The following is a 27,560-nucleotide window of genomic DNA, read 5'->3' on the forward strand; positions in this document are numbered from 1 at the left end:
ACAGTTGGTGCAATGAGCAACTATGCAGTAAATGGAGGGAGCATCAATGCAGAACAGTTGCACAGTCTGGTCATGTTTTCATTTAACTCAATTGCTTTAAGCAGCTGATGTTCTTTGTTTTAAAGTTCTGCCTTCACTATATATGTAAAGCAGTTTAAAGGTATCATCTTCATCTCTCTCTGGTATTATAATTTTATTAGGGAAGTAAAGCTCTTGTAACAGAGGAAACAAACCCTCCTACGGAATATCAAGAAATGAGCTGGCATGAAGAAAGCAGACTTTGTTGAAAACCATGATGCCACAAAAATGCAGTTGAATATAATTAGATTTTGCCTTCTACTGCCACCTAGCTTTACCTGCATAAAGGAATGTAGGCAATCCCGCATCTCCAAGGAGATTAAGGGGAAGCCGGAGAAGGAGAGATTCCAGAAAATTAGTCAGTCGTTATGAGCTAAGACGAGCCCTAGATCTCAGCCAGGCCCTGCACTAATTTTCCTTCCTCAAGTCCATCCCCTTTGTTAAGTAGAAACAAGAAACACAGACAATCCATGAGTTTACACTCAGGCAAATCTGGGCTCTATATGGTAGCAAATACACATGGCCAATCAGATAGGTTAGTCTGTTCAAGAAACCAATGCATGCAATTCCAAAACATTACTGCTTTATTAAGACATATGGTTCAGAAAAGAATTCAGATTATAGTAAAGCATTTCAGTTAGAAACATTTTCATATCAAGGCTGACAGATCACCCCCACCACTCCAGCTATAAAAATAAAAACAAGAAATGCATTCTAAACTAGGATAATACATAAGCGTAGTCATTCTTACGTATCTTGAGACTTCACAGTCCATAGTCCAACAGGTAAGGTAAAATCCAGTTGTAATCCATTAGTCCATGTTGGCAAAAAGGCTCCATTCAAAAGTTATAATCCATTTTGGGAAAAAGCACATGTCTGCCCTTTCTCAGTCAAACTCCATCTTTTTCCATCTTCCCCAACTTCCTTCTTCTTCCCAGGATGCCTCATAGGGAACACCCCCTCCTGGGTCTTGTTGTCCCGCCTAACTTTCTCATGGGAGTTTGAGTCGTTATCATGTTTTGTGGCAGAATTATTATGACTACCAGGAATGTAACTCTCTGGCTCTCCTTAGCAACTAGATAACCAAAGAACGAAGTTTCTCTGAAACAGCATGTAAAATTTTCCTACCACAGACACAGACATTAAATCAAGATGGATGCTATTGGGACAATCTTAGGACTACATATCCCATTCTCGTAACACATAAAAACACAAATCATCACAAGGAACACAGTCAAAAATAACTTGATTCAACCTCTCTCTATTTTAAAAGCCCTGCTAATTCTATGGAAGTAACATCCACTGAACACACTGATACTTAGAACCATGTACAGGACTGCACTTTTAAATGTTTAGTTTTGAACAGCTAAATAAAACCATGAATGCATAAATAAAACATAAACCAAATCCTGGGTTGGCATAATTTGTAGCTAACTAGCCACAAGTCTACATTGCTAATAATTTAGATAAAACAAATGGGTAAATATTTTTGTTAACAAACTGTGCATCTCCACAATGTGCTACTCAGCCATGCCAAGGTCTTTTAGAAATTATCTATAACTGTCATATGAAGTAAAAACAACTGCATTGACTTCAACTAGAATTCAGCACATTATTCAGAACACCTTGATTACTAAGACCACAACATAAGATAAGTAATGTCAGCTGATGTACTATGAGACTGGCAATTGCCTTTAATAAGAAAACAAGAGTGACAAAAAATTCTCAGAAAGTAAGGGTAGCATGTTCACAAATTACATACAAGGAGTATACTATCTGCATACACCAGCTGTAATCTCGCAATGTGCAGATATTCACATATATTGGACATATATATACACACTGTACACACCTTGCTGTATACACTTGGATAATTATTCACTTTATGCAGGGTTTTTTCCTCAGTAATAACCCAGCATTGTTTGACCACAGAAGTCCAACATGAACACTCTTTCCTTCCCTGCCTAGCACAAGGGTAGGCAGGGTCCAGAGGTCCACAGGGCTGCACATGATCACCTCTGATCCTTAGAGAACTGCTGCTCTTCCCACAATTGCCATTCCCAGAAAAAGAAATGTTACGAATGTGGTGGGTTTTTAAAAACTGAAAAAGTCTCCTTTTGCCACTTACTGGCCATTAAAAAAATTAAAACAATTCTGGAGGTGTGGGGTATCCCCAGTATGCTTTGAAGTCTTCAAAACATGGTTTCTGAGCCAAGGACGTGGAGGTTTTTAGCAGACCACATGTGGGTCCCAGAGGACACAAATGATCCACAGGATGCAGGTTGCATATTCTGGTTGTGAAACAACATGTGACATAGCCTTGTGATTCTTACATAGTTGTTGGAACATTTAAGCAAACCAGCAGGGAAAAAAAGGAATTTTGTGAACTTGAGTAAACCGATTTTCTTTTTAAAAAAATTAAACAATTCATTATGGAAGTATGTTTACTTCTTTAAACAGCAGTAAATTCTTATGAGCTCATAGGGGCTTACATAGGATGGTGTTTCTGGAAAAAGTTACTAGTACTTTATGTAAATAATTTTAACTAGTTCAGTTGTATAGAAGTTGCTAAAAAGTAAATATCTGTTCACCAAAAACACTGTTATGGAGCTCTGAAAAGTGATGAAAATGTGGAAGTGAAAAATATATGCTGATTAGTATTTATGAAATAAGGAGGGAGTAGGTGGGAAAATGTAATAGGAACAATTCAGATAACTATATAACTTAAATAAATTTCTAAAACAAAGTACAACAAAACAAAAAACAGGAGGAGATGGAATCCAATGAAATTGTTCTCCAGGACTATTAAGTGCTTAAGATCAGCATTCCTGCGCTTGGGGGAGCCGAACAACATCTGCCTTCTGCAGCTCACTGAGTGAGAGACGGTGGGTTTGTGGTTGGCCCGCTGCCAGCCTTTTGTCAAGGGAGCTGGCTAAGTCTCCCTCTGCTCTGCAGGATTGGGCCCTGTTGCTTCTGGCTGCCTCCTCCCCTTCCCAACATCAACCACCTGGCTCAAGGGGGAAAGAAGGCTTTTAAGTCAGAGCTGCTTCTGGGGCCCTATCAGACCAGCATTCCTGCGCTCGGGGGAGCCGAACAACATCTGCCTTCTGCAGCTCACTGAGTGAGAGACGGTGGGACTATGGCTGGGCTCCCGCCGGCTGCCAGATTCCCTGAGGGAAGTGGCTGGGGAACAAGCTGGGAAACAGGGGGGTTTGAAGGGTCTCTGGGGCAATCGATAGAGACAATATACGGCAGGGGAAGATATGGCGGTGGGAGTAGGGCATGCCCGCGTAGGAGAAAGGAGGTTAGATACCTTACACCTATCCCCCTTTCTAGCTCTACTCCCAGCCAAATGCCAGGTCGGCAAAAAACAAGACTGCCCTCATCCATGACTTAATTTTGGATGAGGGGGCCGACCTGGCATGCATTGCTGAGACCTGGGTGGGAGAAGAAGGAGGAGTTCCTCTATCTCAGTTATGTCCCCCTGGGTACTTGGTCCAACACCAGGGTCGCCCGGAGGGGCGGGGAGGAGGTGTGGCAATAGTCTACAAGGATTCCTTCCACTTTTCCAGACTCCCTGTCCCCTTGGGAAATGGTCTAGAGGGCCTATATTGTGTGTTGGGCTTGCGAGACAGATTAGGGATTCTGTTGGTGTACCGCCCACCCTGCTGCTTACCAACAGTCTCCCTACCTGAGCTGATGGAGGCGATCTCGGATCTGGTGGTAAGGACCCCCAGACTTTTGGTACTGGGAGACCTCAACCTCCATGCCGAGGCCACTTTATCAGGGGCAGCTCAGGACTTCATGGCCGCCATGACAACCATGGGGCTGTCTCAACATGTCATTGGCCCGACTCATGAGAAAGGCCATACACTTGACCTAGTATTCTCAACTATTTAAAATCTTGAAAGATGATGCTGTTAAGGTGCTACATTCAATATGCCAGCAAGTTTGGAAAACCCAACAGTGGCCAGAGGATTGGAAAAGATCAGTCTACATCCCAATCCCAAAGAAAGCCAGTGCCAAAGAATGCTCCAACTACCGTACAATTGCACTCATTTCACACGCTAGCAAGGTTATGCTCAAAATCCTACAAGGTAGGCTTCAGCAGTATGTGGACCGAGAACTCCCAGAAGTGCAAGCTGGATTCTGAAGAGGCAGAGGAACTAGAGACCAAATTGCCAACATGCGCTGGATTATGGAGAAAGCCAGAGAGTTCCAGAAAAATATCTACTTCTGCTTCATTGACTATGCAAAAGCCTTTGACTGTGTGGACCACAGCAAACTATGGCAAGTCCTAAAAGAAATGGGCGTGCCTGACCACCTTATCTATCTCCTGAGAAACCTATATGTGGGACAGGAAGCCACAGTTAGAACTGGATATGGAACAACTGATTGGTTCAAAATTGGGGAAGGAGTACGACAAGGCTGTATATTGTCCCCCAGCTTATTTAACTTATATGCAGAATACATCATTCGGAAGGCTGGACTGGAGGAACCCCAAGCCGGAATTAAGATTGCTGGAAGAAATATCAACAACCGATATGCAGATGATACCACTCTGATGGCAGAAAGTGAGGAGGAATTAAAGAACCTTGTAATGAGGGTGAAAGAGGAGAGTGCAAAAAATGGTCTGAAACTCAACATCAAAAAAACTAAGATCATGGCTGTGATGAGATGGGGATATGTGATTAAAATCTTGTATTGAACATGGGTTTTGTAATTAAGAAATGTGCAAGACAGGTTCCATCTTGTTTCTCTGTATAAAGGATCCTTGCAATGCTAACAGGATGTTTGCTAGTGAGAGCTAGGAGAATGCTATTCTGAGAGCATGAGAAGGAACTTTGTGATAAGATAGATGGGTATTGTTGTGACTCTTCGCAAAACCACAGAAACCCAAATAACATCTGTTACCCATGAGAGAGAAGGTCAGGAGGTACAACAGGATTGTTTGCTTAGCAACGGACTGTGATTGGATGACATCGTGGTTAGGAGCAGATAAGGACTTACCAGTTACTCTTGAAAAAGGAACTTTTACCTATGGACAATGTCATTCGTGACTCACTCGTGGCCTACACATATGGATTACTCATACATGCACTCAGGGAATTTTCTTGACTCTTTTCATGGACTATTCTTATGGACTACCCCTATGGACTATTCTTGTGGATTATTCTCAGGAAAATGGGATATTTTCTTTTACAGGACTTTTCCTTTTGTACAGTATTTTTCATTCACAGGATTATTAAGGACTATGGACTTTTTCTTACATAATTGGACTATTTTGTTTTCCTGATGGATTACCTTATTGGAACTGTTTTTATGATTTTTCTTAGCTTTTTGAATTTTTGTAATGTTTTGGAACACTTGTCTATTTTTCATGTTTTCTTTGCCTCACTACAGCTTTGTAAATAACCAGCATAATGTTTATTTGCTTGCTTTTGCATAATTCGACTTTTTCTTTAAGGAACTTACTTTTTCTTTAATAAAATAATGATTATGAAAATCAATTGGTTTCCTGAACAGTAAACTTGTCTTAGGTCATCTGATGGTGCTTGCATCGGCCTAGCATACTTAAGGAGTCCTGCCTGTGGTGCGTGATAAGTCTAAGGACTACAAAGCCCACATGGTTTTCTATCAGTAATATCTGAAGGTACAAGGGTGTTCTTATTAGGGCAGACTTGTAAGATGGAGAGTTGTACATGTCTAGCTGAGTTCTGGGACTCACTCAGCACATTTTAGCATGTCCAATCTCCTGATTACTCTCTGTCCGAGCATTCACGTGTTCTCCAGGGAACCGTGTTTGTCGCAATGGCCACTGGTCCCATCACCTCTTGGGAAATAGAAGGGGAAGATATGGAGGCAGTGACAGATTTTATTTTCCTGGGCTCCATGATCACTGCAGATGGAGACAGCAGCCACAAAATTAAAAGACACCTGCTTCTTGGGAGGAAAGCGATGACAAATCTTGACAGCATCTTAAAAAGCAGAGATATCACCTTGCCAACAAAAGTCCGAATAGTCAAAGCTATGGTTTTACCTATTGTGATGTATGGAAGTGAGAGCTGGACCATAAAAAAACAGACCGCCGAAGAATTGATGCCTTTGAATTGTGGTGCTGGAGGAGGCTCTTGAGAATCCCCTGGACTGCAAGGAGAACAAACCTATCCATTTTGCAGGAAATCAATCCTGAGCGCTCACTGGAAGGACAGATCCTGAAACTGAGACTCCAGTACTTTGATGTTAGGAAAGTGTGACAGCAAGAGGAAAAGGGGACGACTGAGGATGAGATGGCTGGACAGTGTCTGTGAAGCAACCAACATGAATTTGACACAACTCCGGGAGGCAGTGGAAGATAGGAGGGCCTGGCGTGCTCTGGTCCATGGGGTCACGAAGAGTCGGACACGACTAAACGACTAAACGAACGACGAACGAGTATTCTCAACGGGACAGGGGGATGGTGGTCCGGATGTGGTGGATTTATCTTTGACTCCATTGTCATGGTCGGACTATTTCCTGGTAAAATTTAGACTCTCTGCCACTACTACCCTCTGCAGGGGTGGGGGATCAATTAAAATGATCCACCCCGGAGACTTATGGATCCTGAAGGATTCCTGAACGCTCTAGGGGAGTTTCCAGCTGATATGGTCGGCACTCCTGTCGAAGCCCAGGTCGCCTTGTGGTACAAGGAGATGGCCTGGGCGGTTGACACGATCACACCTAGGTGCCCTCTCCCTGCCCGCAGAGCCTATATGGCTCCATGGTACACAGAGGAGCTTTTGGCCATGAAATGGTTGGGGAGACGGCTTGAGCGCAGATGGAGGAAATATCGCTGCGACTATGACCAAACACAGCTTAGAGCCCATTATCGGGCCTACTCTGTGGCAATACGGCTGGTGAAACGGCAGTATTTCTCCAGCCGTATCGCTTCCTCAGTGTGTCGTCCAGCAGAGCTATTTCGAGTGGTCCGGGACCTTCTTCAACCTAATGGTTCAGTGGAGGTCCTGGACTCCTCAGTGGCTCGCTGTAACGAATTTGTTACACACTTTGAGGGAAAAATTGCTCAGATTCGCAAAGATTTGGACTCCACTGTTAATGCAGAGCCTATGGTTGTGTCCAGTGCTGCGGACTTATGTCATAATTTATTGGATGAGTTCCAGTTGCTGCGACCTGTGGATGTGGACAGGGTGCTTGGATCGCTTCATGCCACCACTACACAACTCGACCCTTGCCCATCATGGCTAATAAAGAAATCTGCCAGGGGAGTTTGCACCTGGATCCTGGAGGTCATCAACTCCTCGTTAAGAGAGGGAGTGGTTCCTGCCCCATTAAAGGAGGCAGTGATTCGTCCACTCCTAAAAAAAACCTAACCTGGACCCAGGTCTAGTGAACAACTATCGACCAATAGCAAACCTCCCTTTTCTGGGGAAGGTGTTGGAACGTGTGGTGGCTGAGCAGCTCCAAACTCTCCTGAATGAAATGGATTATCTAGATCCATTTCAATCGTGTTTCAGGCTGGGTTATGGGGCGGAAACTGCCTTGGTCACCCTGTTTGACGACCTTTGCCGGGAGAAAGACAGGGGTAATGCATCCCTGTTGATTCTCCTGGACCTCTCAGCGGCTTTCAACACCATCGACCATGGTGTCCTTCTGGACAAACTAGCTGGGATGGGAATCGGAGGCACTGTTTTACAGTGGTTCTGCTCCTACCTGGCTGATCGAGTCCAGAAGGTGGTGCTGGGGGACAATATCTCTGAGCCATGGCAGTTGCGTCATGGGGTTCCTCAGGGCTCTATACTGTCCCCCATGCTGTTCAATATCTACATGAAACTGCTGGGGGAGGTCGTTAGGAGGTTTGGGCTGAGGAGTCAGCAATATGCTGACAACACCCAGCTCTACCTCTCATTCTCTACCAATCCAGGTGTGGCAGTCACCGTTCTGAACTCGTGCCTGGACTTGATAATGGTCTGGATGAGGGTCAATAAACCGAGGCTCAATCCAGACAAGTCTGAAGTGCTGCTGGTAGGTGCCCTGCCAGATAGGTTAAAGGGCCATTTCCCTGCCTTAGACGGGATTACACTCCCCCTAAAGGATAGGGTCCACAGCTTGGGGGTGCTCCTTGACCCCAGTCTGACCTTGGAAGCCCAGGTGGACTCGGTGTCCAAGGGTGCCTTCTTACAGCTGCGGAGAATATATCAACTTCACCCTTACCTGGATGAGCAGAGCCTGGCAGCAGTCACTCATGCACTGGTAACAACGAGACTGGACTACTGCAATGTGCTATACGTGGGGCAGCCTTTGAAGATGGTCCAACGACTGCAACTGGCACAGAACCAGGCTGCGCGGCTGGTAAGTGGTGCTGCCACACAGACTCATATTACGCCGGTTCTGAAAAATTTACACTGGCTGCCGGTTGCTGCTCAGGCCCAATTCAAAGTGCTTACTTTAACATATAAAGCCCTAAACGGCTTAGGACCTGGTTACCTAAAGGACCGCCTTCTTCCATATGAGCCTGCCCATCTTCTAAGATCAGGCCAGGAGGCCCTTCTGAAGGTGCCATCCCTGAAAGAGGTGAGGGGGATGGCATGTCGAAATAGGGCCTTCTCAGCTGTTGCCCCCCAAGTTTGGAATGCCCTCCCTGTAGAGATCCGCCTGGCTCCAACACTCTTGGCTTTTCAGCGCCAGGCAAAGACCTTTCTATTCAGCCAGCATTTTAATTAAACAGTATTCCCTAGCTGGCCACATGAGCAGCAGGACTTATTAATTTTTAATGTTTTAAAAATTGTTTTTATGACATTTTATATTGTCTTTTTAAATGTTTTTAATGTTTTTAAGTTTTAATGTTGTACGCCGCCCAGAAGCCACTAGTAATGGTGCAGCTAAAAATATTGTAAATAAATAAATAAATAAATAAATAAATAAATAAATAAATAAATAAATAAATAAATAAATAAATAAATAAATAAATAAATAAATAAATAAATAAATAAATAAAGATCTCTCATTTTAGACTTCAGGATTCCAACCATGCTCCCAGAATGCTACTTCAGATGGCCACTCTCCAGCCTTAGCATTACTGTTAGATAAATATGAGTTGATCATGCATTTCCAGAATCCAGGTATGTGAAGGAGGAATGTGTGAGAGTGAGCCATCCGTGATCACAGAAACCGTAGAAAGAGGAGAAGAGGATGGGGGACGATAGGAAGAGAAGGTGACTAAAGAGGTGACAGTTACGAAGGAGGCAAAGGAGGTGGGAGAAGTTGAATTAAAGGAGAAGGCGGGAAAGGTGGAGATTTGTCTAGTAGAGGAGGACGTAAGAGGAGGGAAGGCGGAGCAAGAGGTGTCAGTATGGGAAGAGGATATTAGTGGAGAGGGGGTACGTTGGTTCAGTTCGGTGCTGGAGGATTATGAGAGAAAGAGGGAGGAAGCACGGAGAAGAGAAGTCGAGTATGTAAAGAATCAAGGGCTATTGAAAGACTTTCCCCACTTGAAGGTGTGGGGAATGTTGCCAGAGCCAAAGCTGAGGGAAGACAAGCCGACCCAGTTTCGAACCGAGGAATGGACTGTAATAGTAGCACCGTGCGAGTTAGAGTTACAGAGACTGAGATAGCCCACAACCGCTTCTACGACAGACCAGACGAGCGAGGTTGGGTGAGGCATTGTTGTGGAACAATTTGTGTCCTGAGAAGTACTCCTCCCCGAAGATCCACGCACCAGGAATGGCGTGGGAGAACCCCCCATTGAGTCCATGGGAGTATGGGGAAAGTTTGGTTTGTCTAGTTGCGGCCTGTTGCCTGAGTTGAGAATCTTTGACCCTATGAATAATGTGCTGGAGGAGATGAGTGACAATAAAAAGGACAGTTTAAAGGTTATTAAGGCATCTCCTGTTTTATTTCCCGCGGAAAGTGAGGAGTTGCCCAAGGAGAACACCGAACCAAATCACAAGGTATGAGGTCACAGTTCTCTCCTCCATTCTCTCCTCTTACTTGCACTGCTAATATTTCTTTCTCCCTGGCATCCGTGTCTTTTCTTCCCTGAATCTCTCATTCTCTCCCTCAAACTAGCATACCATAGAGCAGACCTGGGCAAAGTGCAGCCCAAGGGCCACATACGGCCCGTGAGCTGCTCCTCTCCAGCCCGCTGGACATCAAAACCATTTATAGCTTTTTGTCTAAAGTTGATCAGTTGCTTATCTTTAACATACCACAAAAAAACTCTTTAGTGTTTGTGAAGATTAACCAGTTTAAAATAAAAACAATCATAACATCACTGTTTCATTTTATTTTTAAGTAAAGTTGGTTCAGCCCCCAAACACAGTTCAGATTTTTCATGTGGCCCCCCTATAGAAATTAATTGCCCACCCCTGCTATAAAGTCTCCCTCAGAATCTCCTCTGTTTCAGAAAACTGGTAATCCAGGTAATGGAGTTTTTACAACCTTGCATGCTGCTTGGTTAGGAAAGACCTGTCTGGGCTGAGGTGACTGTCAGTCTAACAATTTTCCCTTTCCTGCCTCTGAATTCAAAGAGAGCCCTGCTTCTTTGCTCTCTGTGTTTTTCTCTTTAGAATCTGTTGAGATCTGTTGCTCAAAGCAGTCATGTTGTTAGCTTGCTGTTTGATTTGTTCAATTGTAAATAATGAACCTTTTATTCTTTTTATGATTTAGTGTCTCAGAATAAGTTATTAAGAAAGGGAGTGGCCTACTCTGAGGAACTTGAAGCTATTCTGCTGTATGACTCTCCTGAACATCTGCTGCACAACTAGAGCAATTTAACCAAAAATTAAAAATCTGCAACATGGGGGGGAGGTTAAGTCCTGTATGATGCTGCCCAAAGGCCCCAATCCCTGTACTAATATGTAATCTAACGGTCCTTAACTAAAGGAATCGCCTTTATTTCTTCTTTTTTTAAGAGCTAAAATTCTACTAGGGAAGTTGGGATCTTGGTAACAAACAAAATAGACCATCTGAGGAATGTCAAAGAGGAAACAAAATGTCAAGGGAGGGAAAAATAAATTCAGGTAGCCAGAAAACCTACAATGAAATATAACTACATTTTGTTTCCTGGTTCATAAATAGCTTTGTCTGTACGAAGGAACACAGTCAGAAGTAACAAAAATAACACCCCTCACCTCTTTACTGAAACTATTAAGCCTCCGATTGAATATATACTTAACTGGGAGCAAGCTCCGTTATCATTCAGTAAATATATATTACAGCTTAAATTTTGTAAACAAAATGACTCTGTGAAAAATAAAACAAATCCCACCTGTAAAAATGATCCATAGCTAAACTGACAAAGCAACATACCTAATAAATTCAGAGAGATAATCAGATTAAACTAATAGCTAAATATTTAAAAGAAGGAAAGAAACTCTCTTACCTATGATGCTCCTCAGCAGTCCCAAGGCCTTTTAGAAATGAAAAATAGCTATTGGGATGGCAGCAGTTAAAGCTAAGAGCATTGTTATGTATCTCTGTGACCTCAGAGGGGTTTGTGACTTTTAAAACAGTATCTCCCTTATCCTCTGCAACTTGAACTAAAAAAACCACACAGTTTAAGATAATAAATAATGGTAGCAGCAAGCCTGCTTATGGGCATTTGCCTCCATTTCAAAAGCAAGGATGTGTCCTCAAATAAACATGTGTCAGGATTTGGTATCTTTTCTGTTCAAGAGTGAGGAAACTGCCCTAAAATTGCCCTAAAAGTATAGTACTTCTAGACTTGTGACATTGTGAGAAGGATGGCAAAAGGGTGCAACCTCATGTTGGAGTGTCATCCCCTTTGCCTTGGAAAGTGAGGGGAACCCAAGATCAGAACTTATAGTTGCCCATCAGAGGTCTGCTTGATGCTATACAGCCCCCTTGGCTAGAATATAGCTGCAGGCCTGTAATTTATTGGCCTCAAAGCTGCTGCTGAATGAAGATCATATGACAATATTGGCTGCAGGTCCACCCTCCACCCCACATCTTCTCAAACTGGGGCATTTATACACTTACCTTCTGTGGTCTCCTTTGCTCCATTCCATTTTCTAATTTTCTACTTTGCCACAGAACAGGATCGTCTAAAAGGAGATTTTTCAGTTGCCCAAATACCATGCCAGGCTTCCCTCTCAAGCCAAACACAAATCTTCAGGTTGCATGTTGCTTTAATACAGTAGTTCTCAACTTTAGGTCCCCAGAGGTTCTTGGACTAAAACTTCCAGGGGCCTTCACCTCTAGCTGTGCCGGGCAGGATTTCTGAGAGCTGCAATCCAAGAACATCTGGGGACCCAAGGTTGGGAATAATTGCTTTAATATGTTACACTCTAGTCAGTAGGGAGTGCAGATTTTCAGTACTGATGAAGGTGAAAAAGGAAGTTTGGGCCAAAAAGAACAAAAACAAAAAGTTGTTTAAAACATGGGTTGGGCACACTTTCTAAGCCTTATATAAATATCGTTACATGACACTGTCCATCAATTAACAAACAGGTGCCTAAAACGTGGGTGTTTTTTTTTTAAAAAAAACTCTGTTTCTGCAACTGCACATCAACCTTCTTTCAACTGCATCATTTTTTCCAATTGAACATTTTGTGGTCAGCTACACACTAAAAAAACCCCAAAACACCCTCCAAAAGAGAACCACAGAATTACAGTATCTCACAACAATCACAAACTTTTTATCTTCTGTACCAGCTTCTCAGAAACAAAGAGGTTGTGCTCGAGGCATCCTGCAGAGGACTATACTTACAACTGTACATAAAGTTGTAAGCCACTCAGAGACCTTTGGGTAGTGTGGGCAGCAAATTCATCAGATTCATCAGCTCACACAATCACATATATTTTCATTCAATACAGTACACTGTATGCATTTGATCTGCACCCTGAATGAAGGAAGTTTCTTCTATCTGATTATAAATGAGGCTTGAGTTCAGGTTCAAGAAAGCTGTATTATCTCTCCCAAAAAGTTCATAAAGGAGCTATAACAACTGCAAGAGGAGGACACACATTAGTCCCAATCCCTCCATCATCACTCTCTGTGAAGGGTGGTATTCTGAAAAGAACACTGTCCTCCACATAAAGAATTTATTCAGATAACCAGAAACCTCAATATTTGAAGATTTCCAAACACATAGAGAGCCTTCATAGTAGCAGGGTCTCTCCAGACATTTTCCATGTGAGAAAAGTAAAGACAAAGGGAGCTGGGGTAATGTAATCCCTCCCCACTTAGGTGCTGATTTTTTGTAAATACCTCAACAGGTCAGGTTTAGAGCTTAGACGTTCACAACCATCTGAAGGAGCACATATATATTGTGAACACATGTTCAGTTTAATATATGAAACTTCCACACCTAATGTAAGATAGTTGAGTTAATGGTGGACTATAAAGTTTTTTGTTACATAACTTTTATAAGTGTGTCCCGACACTTCTGTGTTCCATAAATATAACTACTATGCACAACAATGAAAGGACATATATTGTTAGCCCAGCCAACCTGAGGCCAAACTAAACATTAAGAAGCATGCATACACCCTACAATTAAATCCACATTCCTTCCCACAGTAAATAAGAGAGATAGTGCTTGAGCATTCAGACTTGCAAATTAACTTTTCACAAAATAACCTATCACAAAATAAAGGATACTCTAGCGAAGAAAACCACATGCTATGACAGATCTCTTTCATCACTTCAGAGAGCACTTGTGCAAAAAAAAAAGTATCCACAATGAGAAGAGGGTGGTCTGACAGCTAGCACTGCAGTAGTGTATGCAGAGAGATGGGGGGGGGACTAAGAGCAAAAATGGTGGGTTAGGAGAATCGTATTGGGAGGATCTCATTAGACACTAGCCTCCCTTCAGCAAATAAGGTAAAACTACTGTACTGAGAGTGTAAGGGAGTATCTTTCTCTGATTGAGACCTTACAGAACTTGTGCCCAACAGGGGAAGGAGTTCTAGGACTACATGGGTCAGTTAACTGTCACAAAAGAAGGCAGCTACGTACATCTATTCAGTGATGCTTCCTTCTGAGTAAATATTGTAAAATAATCTTGACCATGGAAATGGTTGTTTTTGCCAAAGCATTCTATTAAATATGATGTATAACCACTATTTCTTGTCCATTTCCAAAAGTTAGCACCTCAGCAGCCACATTGGAGAGCTTGAAAAAAAGAAAAAATAACTTCAGATTGCTGAAACAGGCTATATGTGCCAAGCTCATTTAGAAATGAGCTTGGCACATTTCAAAGGATTAAGGTGTGCGTATGTGTATCATTTGCATCATAGGGTGAAAGAAACATTGGTGCTAACTTACTCATTTTTTTTCATGCAGATCACCTCACTTGATAACAGCACTTCCTGAGACAGCAGAAGATTTATCACCACCCTCAACCAAGACATTTCTCACCCTCTTGTTAAATTGCTTTATGGAAAGAAGAACCTTTCCGCAGAGCCTTGCAAAAATAAAAGAAGCATATAATTCAAATCCTTTATCAGTGTGACCAAAGGCAAGTCTTACTGGAGCTGACTCCCAGGTAAGTGGGTATAGCATGTTAGCCTGAGGGATGTTGAAACCTGAAAGATAGGTAAATCAGTTTTAATATTCCTCTGCTTCAATATGCATTGCCTGATGCTAACCACATTTATTCAGAAGTAAATCCCACCAAGTCCAGTGAGATTTATTCCCAGGGAATCATGTTCAGGATTCACAAAATGTGCATATAATCTAATTTTCATGAAGGAATGTGTTTTTTTTTTTTTAAAAAAATGCATTTCAGGCATACAGATCAAGTAAGCATAGCATCTGTGCAATCATTTCCTCCAAGATAACATAAATTCTATTCTGCTTGTGTGTTTATGGTTCCAGCCTCTGTTGAGCCAGTGATAATACTCTTGCTCATGCTGCACCACCCATAACATTTGATTTTTTCACCATTCATTTTCAGGATGTAATGTTTAGCTCCTCAAGTGTAGCACTTTCCAGTCCCTGCTGAAAATCAGATCTTGCATATGTCTATGGCACCCCCACAATCTTTCCCCCTGAAGTTGGGAATTATCATGTCCAGGTTATCCCATGATTACTACACACTATTATAGCAATTTGATGTGCAGATATTAGTAGGTAATAATACTATTCTACAGACCACCAACCTCCAATTTAATTGCTGATTCCTTAATAACCACCTTTTTTTAATTGCTTAGGAGAAGTCCAGATCTGATAGCCCTGTCAATACAACGTTTGTTAGCACACTACCAGATATAAATGTGCAATTAGGAGAGGTGTATAATTAAAATGTGTAGAAGTACAAGTAGAAAACAAAAATATTTGGATTAAATTCTCAATTTCCATACCTTAAGGAAAATAACAGTCAAGGGGCACATTTAAGACTTATTTTTTTAATATACAGTATGAGCTTTTGTGGACATGGAGTGCATTTCAACATGCATGGCATGTAGTGTTGGACTTTTGAGTACAGATGTAATGTATTAGATTGTGGAGGTGCAGTGTAGACAATGAGGTGAGATATTGACTCCTTGCTGCCCTGGATAATTTTTAAACATAATTTGTCTTCTTGCCACATGTGTCCCACATCTACTCTGACAACACTATTATGAGTCCCCATAATGTTATCCACAATGTCAGTGACTTACCTCTTTTTCATTTCATGTAATCTATGCCATTTGTTGCTAGCAATGTCCCTTTGCATTCCACACAGGGTAGGACATTTCTGTATAACAGAATGGATCTGAAATCTGAATGTACAGTGTGGCTTCAGATTTGTCTATGGAAGTGGGTTGTAACACACAAATGTTCAGACTGAAGTAATCTGTTAGTCTTAAAGGAGCCACAAAAGTGGTTTTGTTTTTATTATACATGCTGAAACAGACTAGAGTGGCTAAATGAACAGGTCCTGTAACACTATTGACAAAGACAGCTTGGGGATGTTATTGGATATTTCAGATCCATTCTGTTGGGGTACTCTCTGGACTTTGGGCGCATCATGAGAAGGCAAGATTCTCTGGAAAAGACAATAATGCCAGGAAAGGTGGAAGGCAGCAGGCAAAGTGGAAGACCAAATATGAGATGGATTGACTGCCTAAAGGAAGCCACAGGCTGGAGTTTGCAAGAGCTGAGCAGGGCAGTTGAGGATGGGACATTTTAGAGATCACTCATTTATAGGATTGCCAGAAATCAGAGGCAACTTGATAGGCACAGAACAACAACCCAGCTTTCTTATCTCAGTAGTGTCTGAGCTCAAACATTTATGTTCCCCTTCATCACCCAAATGTCTTTATACATATCAGTATGTTGTATTTATTACGGTTGGATGACCAGCTCATAAAACATATTTATGGCTAAAATATACAAAATGCAGTTTAAAAATATACAACCAATTCATAAAACATATTATGTGGCTAAAATATACAACATGCAGTTTAAAAATATACAATCAGTTCATAAAACATGTGGTTAAAATATACAAAATGCAATTTAAAAAGTGTACAGCCAGTTCATAAAGCATATTATATGGTTAAAATATACAAAATGTAATTTTAAAAGTGTGCAACAAATAATTAATTGTGTACTCACTGTAAAATATGGGGAGAATCAAATACAGCGTTTTTATAGCTATCCTTTGAACCATTGGATCGTCTAGGGCAGGCTTATCCAACCTGCGGCCCGAGGGCCGCATGCGGCCCAGGTCAGCTCGTAATGCGGCCCAGTGCAATTTTTTATTTTTAAAGAAATTCCAAATCAATGGCTAAGGCCACCTCAAGTTACACTGCCGGTGCTTGCAGCCGGAATGTGGCCGGGGCATGTCACAACAGTAGAGGGGGAGAGAGGGAAGGAAGGAGTGGGGGGGAGGGGACAGGGGGCTGCGTGACTGCATTGCACCATCCCTGTCAATAGGTGGACCTCCTCCCAGCCCCATAAAGCCGCCGGAGTCGAAGCTGGCAGCCTCTGCTGTCTGAGATCGCAGCTGCCAGTAAGTGCGTTTGGAGCGGGGCTGCGGAGGATGGCTAGGGCTGCCCCCCCATGTGGCCCAAACCAAATGTATGTGCGGCCCAAACCAAATTTTCATCTTCTAATGTGGCCCAGGGAAGGTGAAAGGTTGGACACCCCTGGTCTAGGGCAAACTGGGACAGAGTCTTTGGGTTATAGGGAGTCCTTCCTACATATTTGTAAAGATCTGTAAATATTTCCTCCCTTCGCTTGGGACCACAACATTTCTCTATGCTCGACAATAAACCACCCTCATGCTAAAACCAGTCAAACTGTGAACTCAGGAGACTATAAGGGAACGCTGTGCCATTGCTGCTGCACAAAATTTTGCTGCAGAGCATATAATATACATATCTGTATGGAAGTTACAAAATAGCACTTAATGAGATAAGTGAAGTCCATGAAGACTCAAGCTGCTGTAATACATTGTTAGTCTTCAAGGCCCCACAAGATTGTGTTTTTTAAATCTTCCAGAATCCCTGGAAACTGGGTATCTGTGATGTATAAGCAGTCTGATGCTGGTGATATGGTTGTGGAGGAATTTTCTGTGGTTCTGTTGCTATGCAGAAAACAAGGAACTGATACATCCACTAGTGGCAGAATTCCAAGTGAGAGACTGGGTCTCAGGATGTAAAAAAAGAAGTGACAAACTTTATTCTTTTTTTAAAAGCTTGACGCTTTTCAGCAAATGGCCTTCTTCAGAATCTTAACATAAAAATAGAAATAAATTAGTCTATAAACAGTGAACATGGGTCAACTGCAAATAATATAGTATTATTTATTGTATTTATACCCCGCATATCTAGTCATTTCGATATGCATGCAAAATGCTTAAAAGGATAAATCCCTGGCCCCTGTGAGTTGAAATACAATTTGAGATGTATGGGACCAACATAGAATTTTGTTTGTTCCTTTTGTTATGTTACCTGAATAATTTTATTGCCTTGACACGTGACCAGGAGTGTTTCAAATCTCAAATCAAGTTGCATGGTTGGAATTTATTTCATTTCCTCATGTTGGCTTTGTACATGATTGCTTACAAAGCAATCCTATGGAAGGGGTACAAAGTTGCCATTCATATGCCACTTCCAAAGCCCTACCAGTTCTTTCCAATTTCATTTTCCCACCCTCTCCCCGGGGCCTTCAGCAGGAGGAGTAATGCCTACTCCAACTGGCTTAGGCAAGTGGCTGATTCTGGGCTGTCCAAACCTGCTGAACATGGCAGAGAAGTACTGGAGGCTATGTGGCTGCCCCATCCTATTCCTTCCTACCAACAGATTTGGAGGCTTGGAATCCAAGACAGAAAAGCCTTTTTTGGTGGTGGTGAGAGTATAATTTCCAGAACTGCCTAGTCAGTAAGAACCACTAGTTGTGCTTCTTAACTGTACCAAAGGTGGGCTCTGTTCTTTTGCATGAACATATGATTGTACACAGGTTCCATTAAAATCACAAACATTGAAATGCACAAAGCCCTATGAGGGCTTTCTCACAACATGAGTTTGTCATGTTTCATGTGAGGCTTCCAAGAAATTAATAGGCAGATGAGTGTAGGATTGGTTCAAGGTCAACCCTCTGTGTATGCAGTTTGACCTGAGAGCTAGGTCTGCAAACGATAACTTTTTTACTGCATTGTTTGTCCTTTCTAATCCTTCCTTGGTTGCCTCTATGGAAAAAAAAAGACTGATGGCTTTATTTTGTGTTCTCTTTAAAAAAATGTGAGTTACTGTAACAAAATGCCAACAGGTGATGTCATTCCTGCCTGTCCATCACAGAAGCTCAAGGGGGAGGAACCAAGGATAGGGCAGGAGGGACAGAGTAAGAGGGACAGTTGAAAATGTGAAATGGCAGTTAGGGTTTAGGAAAGAGAAGGAAGAGGGTTAGAGCACTGAGCTGAGTGTGTTAGGAGGGAATTGAGAAGGTTAAACAATATTGAACAAGCAGGAATGAAATTATAAGCACTATAAGAGAGATATCGATTATAAGTATATAGTAGTTTGGAAAAAAAGTGATTGCATACATGATCCAATCCTTATTAATACCTGATACAGGTCATACGTGATTTACCTTTATGATTTACTTGACAATAAAATAATATTTATTAATTAAACCTCTGATTCCTAAGTTCAATAACCTTTAGTTTTGGCAGCATGTATGTATAACTTAATTGGTATTAGGAGAATACCTGGTGGCAGCTAGAAGAGAAAAAGGTTGTGATCCTTTGTGAGGGCCAAATAAACAGGGGCAACAAGGTCGGTCGCCACAGTTACCAATCTTTAAAAACTATTTTTCTAAATACAAAATAGGTGATTTTTTCCCCTCAACTATTAAGATTCCATCCCCCAGTCATGGACTGTTCTCTATTTCAGTCGCTATATGTTGTTGGCATAAGATATGTGTTAAATTAAAAAAGGTTATATATGTATGTATGCATGTATGTACATAAATGCACAATGTGGTGTAGTGACTAGATAGATGTATCAATATCTTCTATCTTTGCATTTAAGGGTTTGATCATCCCCCTCTGACTAGATGCCATAGGTACCTTATTTCAGAGTTCCCAATTTGACATTTAGCTGCTTTCACTGTCAAACCGGCATCATGTAACTTTTGCAACATGACCTCTAGATGCGATCTGTGTTCTTCCCAGGTCTGGCTAAAAATACCAATGTCATCCATGTATGCCACAGTGAACTCTCTCAGCCAGATAGGGTTTTATCTACCAGCCTTTGGAGAATATAATTAACATCATTCATTTTGGAGACCACTGTGTACAGTCTGATCCACGCTAACAGTAACTTATTTCCTTTTATGGGTCTCAACATTAATACTTCTGATAGGGGGACAAGATGGAGTCACAATGTAACACACATATAAACCAGCACGACTGTATATTGAAACTCACAGCTGAATCTATCCCCCTATACTCCAATACTTTCTACCTACACTGTATCAAACCTGTATGACTATGCCTAAGCTTTATATGCTTTAATGCAGTGGTTCTTAACGTGGGCAATAATGCCCCCCAGGGGGCGATTTCATTTTTCAGGGGGGCGGTAGAACGAAAAGGGGCGGTGTGGGAGTGAAAGAACAGAAGGGGGCAGTAGGGGGGCACTGGAGTGAGCCAAACCTGTGAAGGTGACTGCAGCCACAGTGCTGGCAGTAGATCCGGTGCTTCTGCTGCCGCCAGATGATCCAGCTCTTTCTACCTGCCACGTCTCACCTTTCTCCTTTAGGGGAGCACTGAGTGTGGATCGGGTAGAAGGAAAGAGTCTCTTGGGTTCTCGTCCTCGCCCCGTGAAGCGCTGCCTCGCACCCGGGTGGGGAGGGAGACTAGGTAGGTAGGTAGGTAGGTAGGTAGGTAGGTAGGTAGGTAGGTAGGTAGGTAGGTAGGTAGGTAGGTAGGTAGGTAGGTAGGTAGGTAGGTAGGTAGGTAGGTAGGTAAGATATCATCACCTCAGGGAGGGGGGCGATGATAACTTCCTCAATGGCTGAAGGGGGTGTTTCTTTCAAAAAGGTTAAGAACCACTGCTTTAATGTATGTATACTTCATGCTTTATTATGTATCTATGCATTTCATTTAGCTGTATCAAATCTCTGTATCAAACCTCTCTCTCTGGATACTCCTGACCTCTGTAACAGTCAAACATGTTCCCACACTACATTCCTGCATATTAAAAGTATACTAGCTACAATGACCTTTCAGACCCTAGAATCAGGAAGATCTCTCACCACAAGGAGATAGCAGTTTGGTTTCATTTACATAAACAATGTACCACTTCTTCCCTCAAGGAGGACAGCAATTTAGAAGACGAACGGACACAGATGGCCCATCGGAATCTGGAGGGGGAAACAAACCATTTACATTTTGACACCAATAGGAGAAACATTATTTCCTGAAGGCCATATACTGAGGCCCAAGCTTTGTAACATAAACATATCAATAAGATAAGGAAGACCAAGGAACAAATCCTTCAGACATGCAGGCACAATTGGTGTATAACATGACCCTAGGTCAAGGGAACACGGGGGCACAGTATGGATAATCAGGTATAGCCAATAAGCTAGGCCTACGGAACATCTTTGACACAATGAGGAGGAGGATCCAAGTTTGAGGTCTAAGGAACCAATAAAAAATTCCCAATTTATGGCTCTTTGTGTGGAAACCTTATAAAATATCTATGCATCCTTCTTCCGAGGCCTTTTGTCTGCCTTTAAGAGAAAAGGTCCAGCTGTACTTTTTTTTTAAGTAATTAATTTTTATTTTATAATACAACCCCCCCCCAAAAAACACATACATACCAACAAAAATACAGAAAAAATACAAATAATAGTGGTTATTATAAACTAAATTCTAACGTGTACCCCATACCCACAGGACTCTAATAATATTTTATTACAGATTACCTCTCCAAAATTGTATTGAGTATTCTTTAGAGGTTTTCCCACTTCCTTTCACTAACACAAATTCTACAAATTTACCCCAAATATCATAAAAATTGTTAGAACTTATTTCCCCTATTTTTATTTTAAGTTCCATAGTCAATTTATCATTTAATGCAATGTCCCATACTTCACAATACCAGTCTTCTATTTTAATATCATTCTTGTCTTTCCAAAATCTAGCTACTAATATTCTAGCACTTGTCATAAAATTGGTGATTCTTTCGAGTAATAGTCCAAATCTGTGTTATCAAAAATTGACAATAAAGCAATTTTAGCATTAAGATCAATATCTTTACCAAATATATCACACATTTCCTTAAAAATCAATTCCCAAAATTTCTTAACCACTTTACATTCCCACCACATATGAAAATACGTACCAATTTCCTCATCACATTTCCAACATGCTTTGGGGTATGCTGGATTTATTATACAGTATTTAATTTTACAGGAGTCAAATACCACCTTTGTTCAGTCGTTTAGTCGTGTCCGACTCTTCGTGACCCCATGGACCAGAGCACGCCAGGCCCTCCTATCTTTCACCGCCTCCCGGAGTTGTGTCAAATTCATGTTGGTTGCTTCGATGACACTGTCCAACCATCTCATCCTCGGTCGTCCCCTTCTCCTCTTGCCTTCGCACTTTCCCAACATCAAAGTCTTTTCCAAGGAGTCTTCTCTTCTCATGAGATGGCCAAAGTACTGGAGCCTCAGCTTCAGGATCTGTCCTTCCAATGAGCACTCGGGGTTGATTTCCTTTAGAATTGATAGGTTTGTTCTCTTTGCAGTCCAGGGAACTCTCAAGAGTCTCCTCCAGCACCACAATTCAAAGGCATCAATTCTTTGGCGGTCAACTTTCTTTATGGTCCAGCTCTCACTTCCATACAACACTACAGGAAAAACCATAGCTTTGACTATTCGGACTTTTGTTGGCAAGGTGATGTCTCTGCTTTTTAAGATGCTGTCAAGGTTTGTCATTGCTTTCCTCCCAAGAAGCAGGCGTCTTTTAATTTCGGGGCTGCTGTCTCCATCTGCAGTGATCATGGAGCCCAAGAAAGTAAAATCTGTCACTGCCTCCATATCTTCCCCTTCTATTTCCCAGGAGGTGATGGGACCAGTGGCCATGATCTTAGTTTTTTTGATGTTGAGTTTCAGACCGTTTTTTGCACTCTCGTCTTTCACCCTCATTACAAGGTTCTTTAGTTCCTCCTCACTTTCCGCCATCAGAGTGGTATCATCTGCATATCGGAGGTTGTTGTCCTGCAATCTTAATTCCAGCTTGGGATTCCTCCAGTCTGGCCTTCCGCATGATGTATTCTGCATATAAGTTAAATAAGCAGGGTGACAATATACAGCCTTGTCGTACTCCTTTCCCAATTTTGAACCAATCCGTTGTTCCATATCCAGTTATAACTGTTGCTTCCTGTCCCACATATAGGTTTCTCAGGAGATGGATAAGGTGGTCAGGCACGCCCATTTCTTTTAGGACTTGCCATAGTTTGCTGTGGTCCACACAGTCAAAGGCTTTTGCATAGTCAATGAAGCAGAAGTAGATGTTTTTCTGGAACTCTCTGGCTTTCTCCATAATCCAGCGCAAGTTAGCAATTTGGTCTCGAGTTCCTCTGCCTCTTCGGAATCCAGCTTGTACTTCTGGGAGTTCTCGGTCCACATACTGCTGAAGCCTACCTTGCAGGATTTTGAGCATAACCTTGCTAGCGTGTGAAATGAGTGCAATTGTACGGTAGTTGGAGCATTCTTTGGCACTGCCTTTCTTTGGGATTGGGATGTAGACTGATCTTTTCCAATCCTCTGGCCACTGTTGAGTTTTCCAAACTTGCTGGCATATTGAATGTAGCACCTTAACAGCATCATCTTTCAAGATTTTAAATAGTTCAACTGGAATGCCATCACCTCCACTGGCCTTGTTGTTAGCCAGGCTTTCTAAGGCCCACTTGACTTCGCTCTCCAGGATGTCTGGCGCTAGGTCAGCAACTACATTGTCTGCGTTGTCCGGGATATCCAAATCTTTCCGATATAATTCCTCTGTGTATTCTTGCCACCTCTTCTTGACGTCTTCTGCTTCTGTTAGGTCCCTCCCATTTTTGTCTTTTATCATGTTCATCTTTGCGCAAAATGTTCCTCTAATATCTCCAATTTTCCTGAACAGATCTCTACTTCTGCTTCATTGACTATGCGAAAGCCTTTGACTGTGTGGACCACAGCAAACTATGGCAAGTTCTTAAAGAAATGGGAGTGCCTGACCACTTTATCTGTCTCCTGAGAAACCTATATGCGGGACAGGAAGCAACAGTTAGAACTGGTCATGGAACAACTGAGTGGTTCAAAATTGGGAAAGGAGTACGGCAAGGCTGTATATTGTCCCCCAGCTTATTTAACTTATATGCAGAATACATCATGCGGAAGGCTGGACTGGAAGAAACCCAAGCCGGAATTAAGATTGCCGGAAGAAATATCAACAACCTCCGATATGCAGATGATACCACTCTGATGGCAGAAAGTGAGGAGGAATTAAAGAACCTTGTAAGGAGAGTGAAAGAGAAGAGTGCAAAAAACGGTCTGAAACTCAACATCAAAAAAACTAAGATCATGGCCACTGGTCCTATCACCTCCTGGGAAATAGAAGGGGAAGATATGGAGGCAGTGTCAAATTTGATCTTCCTGGGCTCCATGATCACTGCAGATGGAGACAGCAGCCCTGAAATTAAAAGACGCCTTCTTCTTGGGAGGAAAGCGATGACAAATCTTGACAGCATCTTGAAAAGCAGAGACATCACCTTGCCAACAAAAGTCCAAATAGTCAAAGCTATGGTTTTTCCTGTCGTGATGTATGGAAGTGAGAGCTGGACCATAAAGAAAGCTGACCGCCGAAGAATTGATGCCTTTGAATTGTGGTGCTGGAGGAGGCTCCTGAGAATCCCCTGGACTGCAAGGAGAACAAACCTATCAGTTCTAAAGGAAATCAACCCTGAGTGCTCACTGGAAGGACAGATCCTGAAGCTGAGGCTCCAGTACTTTGGCCATCTCATGAGAAGAAAAGAGTCCTTGGAAAAAACCTTGATGTTAGGAAGGTGTGATGGCAAGAGGAGAAGGGGACGACCGAGGATGAGATGGCTGGACAGTGTCTGCGAAGCAACCAACATGAACCTGACACAACTCCGGGAGGCAGTAGAAGACAGGAGGGCCTGGCGTGCTCTGGTCCATGGGGTCACGAAGAGTCGGACACGACTAAACGACTAAACACACAAACACGTTGCTTTTCTTAATAAAGGGGGTGGATTTGAGGAAGAAGTGTTAGTCAGGGCCTAGATGAGAGTCTTGGGCTCATCTTAGCTCCAAAAGGACTGACTAAACTTTGGAATCTCTCCATTCTCCGGCATCCCCGGTATCTCCTTGGAGGTGGGGGATTGCTTACAAGTGCGACTTAGACACGGAACGCTGTTACCTTCCCACCAAAGTGGTCCCTATTTATCTACTCGCATTTGCATGCTTTCGAACCGATAGGTTGGCAGGAGCTGGGACAAGCGACGAGAGCTCACTCCGTCGCGTGGATTCGATCTTACGACTGCTTGGTCTTCTGACCCTGCAGCACAGGCTTCTGCGGTTTAGCCCACAGTGCCACCACATCCCTTACTTTATGACCAAATAAAAGTTCAAAAGAACTAAAACCTGTGATTTCTTGGGGAATCGATAAGCATATAGCAGTGGTTGTAGTTATCACAATCATTTGGGTTCTCTGCCACATATGCACATATCATTCTCATTAATGTTCCATTAAATTTTTCCACTAACCCACTTGTTTGGGGGTGGTAAGGAGATGACATCACATTGGAAATTCCACAGACCTGCCATAGTCTCTTCATTAGTTTGGAAGTAAAGGAAGTTCCTAAATCTGTTATTTTTGATGCAAAACCCATTCAGCACATATGTGGCCGCAGGGTGCAGGGACTGTTCCAGATGCCGTTTCTGTCTCTATGTTCCTTAGGGTGGGACTGCTTCTGGGTATCTGGTGGCAAAATCAATAATGGATAAAATATACATTGGTGCCTCGCAAGACGAACACCTCACGGGATGAAAAACCTGCAAGACAAATGGTTTTTGCGATTGCTATGGTGCCTCACAAGACGGCTTCTTCTATGGCCATGCTTCACATGATGATTTTCCCCCCAGGACTGATGCCTCGCAAGATGAAAAAATTTCATTCGTCTTGTGAGGTTCCCATAGGATTGTAGCCACTGAGGAATGCATTGCAATGCATTCCTATGGGAAACTGCTTTTCTCAAGATGATTTTTTCGCAAGACAGCGCTACTCGAGGAATAAATTACATTCGTCTTGTGAGGCACCACTGTACTTATTTCATTGTCTAGTCATCCTGGGTAGGGGTCCCACAAGGTCCAGACCTAAACATTGGAAAGGGGTTGAGATAACAGTCAATGGGCAGCATTTAGCTCTAGTTTTGTCATTTCCCCTACTTTGCTTCTGGCAAATATGACAGGTTTGACAATATTACTTAATTTGCTGCCCCATCCCTGGCCAATAAAAATTCTCTGCGAACCTTTGCTTAGTGTGAGAGACACCCATGTATGCTTCAAAAACATCGCTGTGAGCTTTTTCCAGAATCTTTTCTCTGTATTTAACAGGGACAATTAGCTGTTTGTGGTGCCATTCTCCACCTCTACAAGGTGCCATTAAAACCTCCCTATACAATAGATCTTGGTCAACACAATACCTCTCTAGATGTTCAAGTGACAGTGGAATGGGATTCTCAACTTTTTCAAAGCAACCATTTAAAGTGCTACCTTCCTTTTGTTCCTTAATAAAGGAGGAACTATTAGGATTTTTCATCAGCACCAAATCAGCAGTCTCCCTTATTACAGGATGTTCCCCTAAACAGGGTCTTTCAAGAAAAGCTTCAGTGGTTGGGATTTCAATCATGAGTCTCAGAGTCATGTAGATCTCTCGGTACTCAAGAAAATGTTGGACTCAAGGTAGCTTAGTTCTGTGGCCTAAATAAATTAATTAAGAATGGTAGCAGGGTTTGTCTGTTCAAGAGATCAAGCATAAGTTCTTAAGTATAATTGTTTTTATTAGAAAAATAAAGATTTAGAAGAATTCAGTTTATTGCAAAAGCATAGCAAGTAAAATCATTTCCATAACTAATCAGTTAGAAACTTAGCAAACTCCAGCTAGAAAAATAAAATAAGAAAATTACTATCTAAGAAAAATAAGTAAAATCGGTAAGGCCAAAGCCCTCCTTCTATTCTCTTACTATGAACTACATCCTAAGAATTTCTGGGCACTCCAAAGTCCATTCAAGAATTCATAATCCAAAGCAATATCCCGAAGTCACAACGTCCCTCTAAACATCCATCAGGCAAAAGTCTCTCTTCTGTCTCAGCAATCCTCCATTTTCTCTTCTCATGCTGGAAAACCCCCTCCTTCCTCTTCCCTGTTATTAACCAATCAGGATGAAGAAAAAGTTGTCTCTCTCCGCCTTTCTTTCTCATGGAACTGCAGGTGTTATTTACTTTTCTCTGCTGGAATGTTTAGACTTCAGTAGGTCTTCTGCCGTCGTCTCTAGTTACGAGATAACATTGCTAGCTGCTGTGAAGAAAACAGCATCTAGATATTTCCAGTAAGAATGACACAGACTTAAGATGGATTCCTTCTGGCTAATTCCATGACTACAAATCCTATTTAGAAATTACATTCTGGCTTCAATAACCTATATCATGACAGTGACCTGTTCCTGTGCTAGCCACTTATTAAGATGCTGAGTTAAACGTGCCCCAAGTTGAGCAAAAGACCCTTCAGGTTTCTTTGAAATTGATCAAAGTTTTCTCCTGAGATGGTCTGAATTAATCCCAAATTGGGTATACACCATCTTTTGGTAAGCCTCAAAATCTCTAGCTTGTTCAAGAGGCATCTGTGAATAAATATCAGAAAAAATTCCCTCTATCTGTGACCTTAAAATTATTATCCTTTCATCATCTTTAATTCCGATGTCCCAAGAAGCTCTCTCAAAGGAAATCAGGAAAGGTTCTG

General features: G+C 42.1%; 1 long non-coding RNA gene across 1 annotated transcript; it reads right to left on the reverse strand.

Moving 5' to 3' along the window:
• Positions 1–639: 639 nt before the first annotated feature.
• Positions 640–27,560, reverse strand: LOC110090769 (uncharacterized). The gene is made up of 2 exons (XR_002302401.3): positions 20,786–27,560; positions 640–17,761 (listed from the first exon to the last, which is right to left on the reverse strand). It is a non-coding gene; the product is annotated as an uncharacterized LOC110090769 (long non-coding RNA).

The sequence above is a fragment of the Pogona vitticeps genome, chromosome 6 (genome assembly GCF_051106095.1).
Source record: "Pogona vitticeps strain Pit_001003342236 chromosome 6, PviZW2.1, whole genome shotgun sequence".
Taxonomy (NCBI): domain Eukaryota; kingdom Metazoa; phylum Chordata; class Lepidosauria; order Squamata; family Agamidae; genus Pogona; species Pogona vitticeps.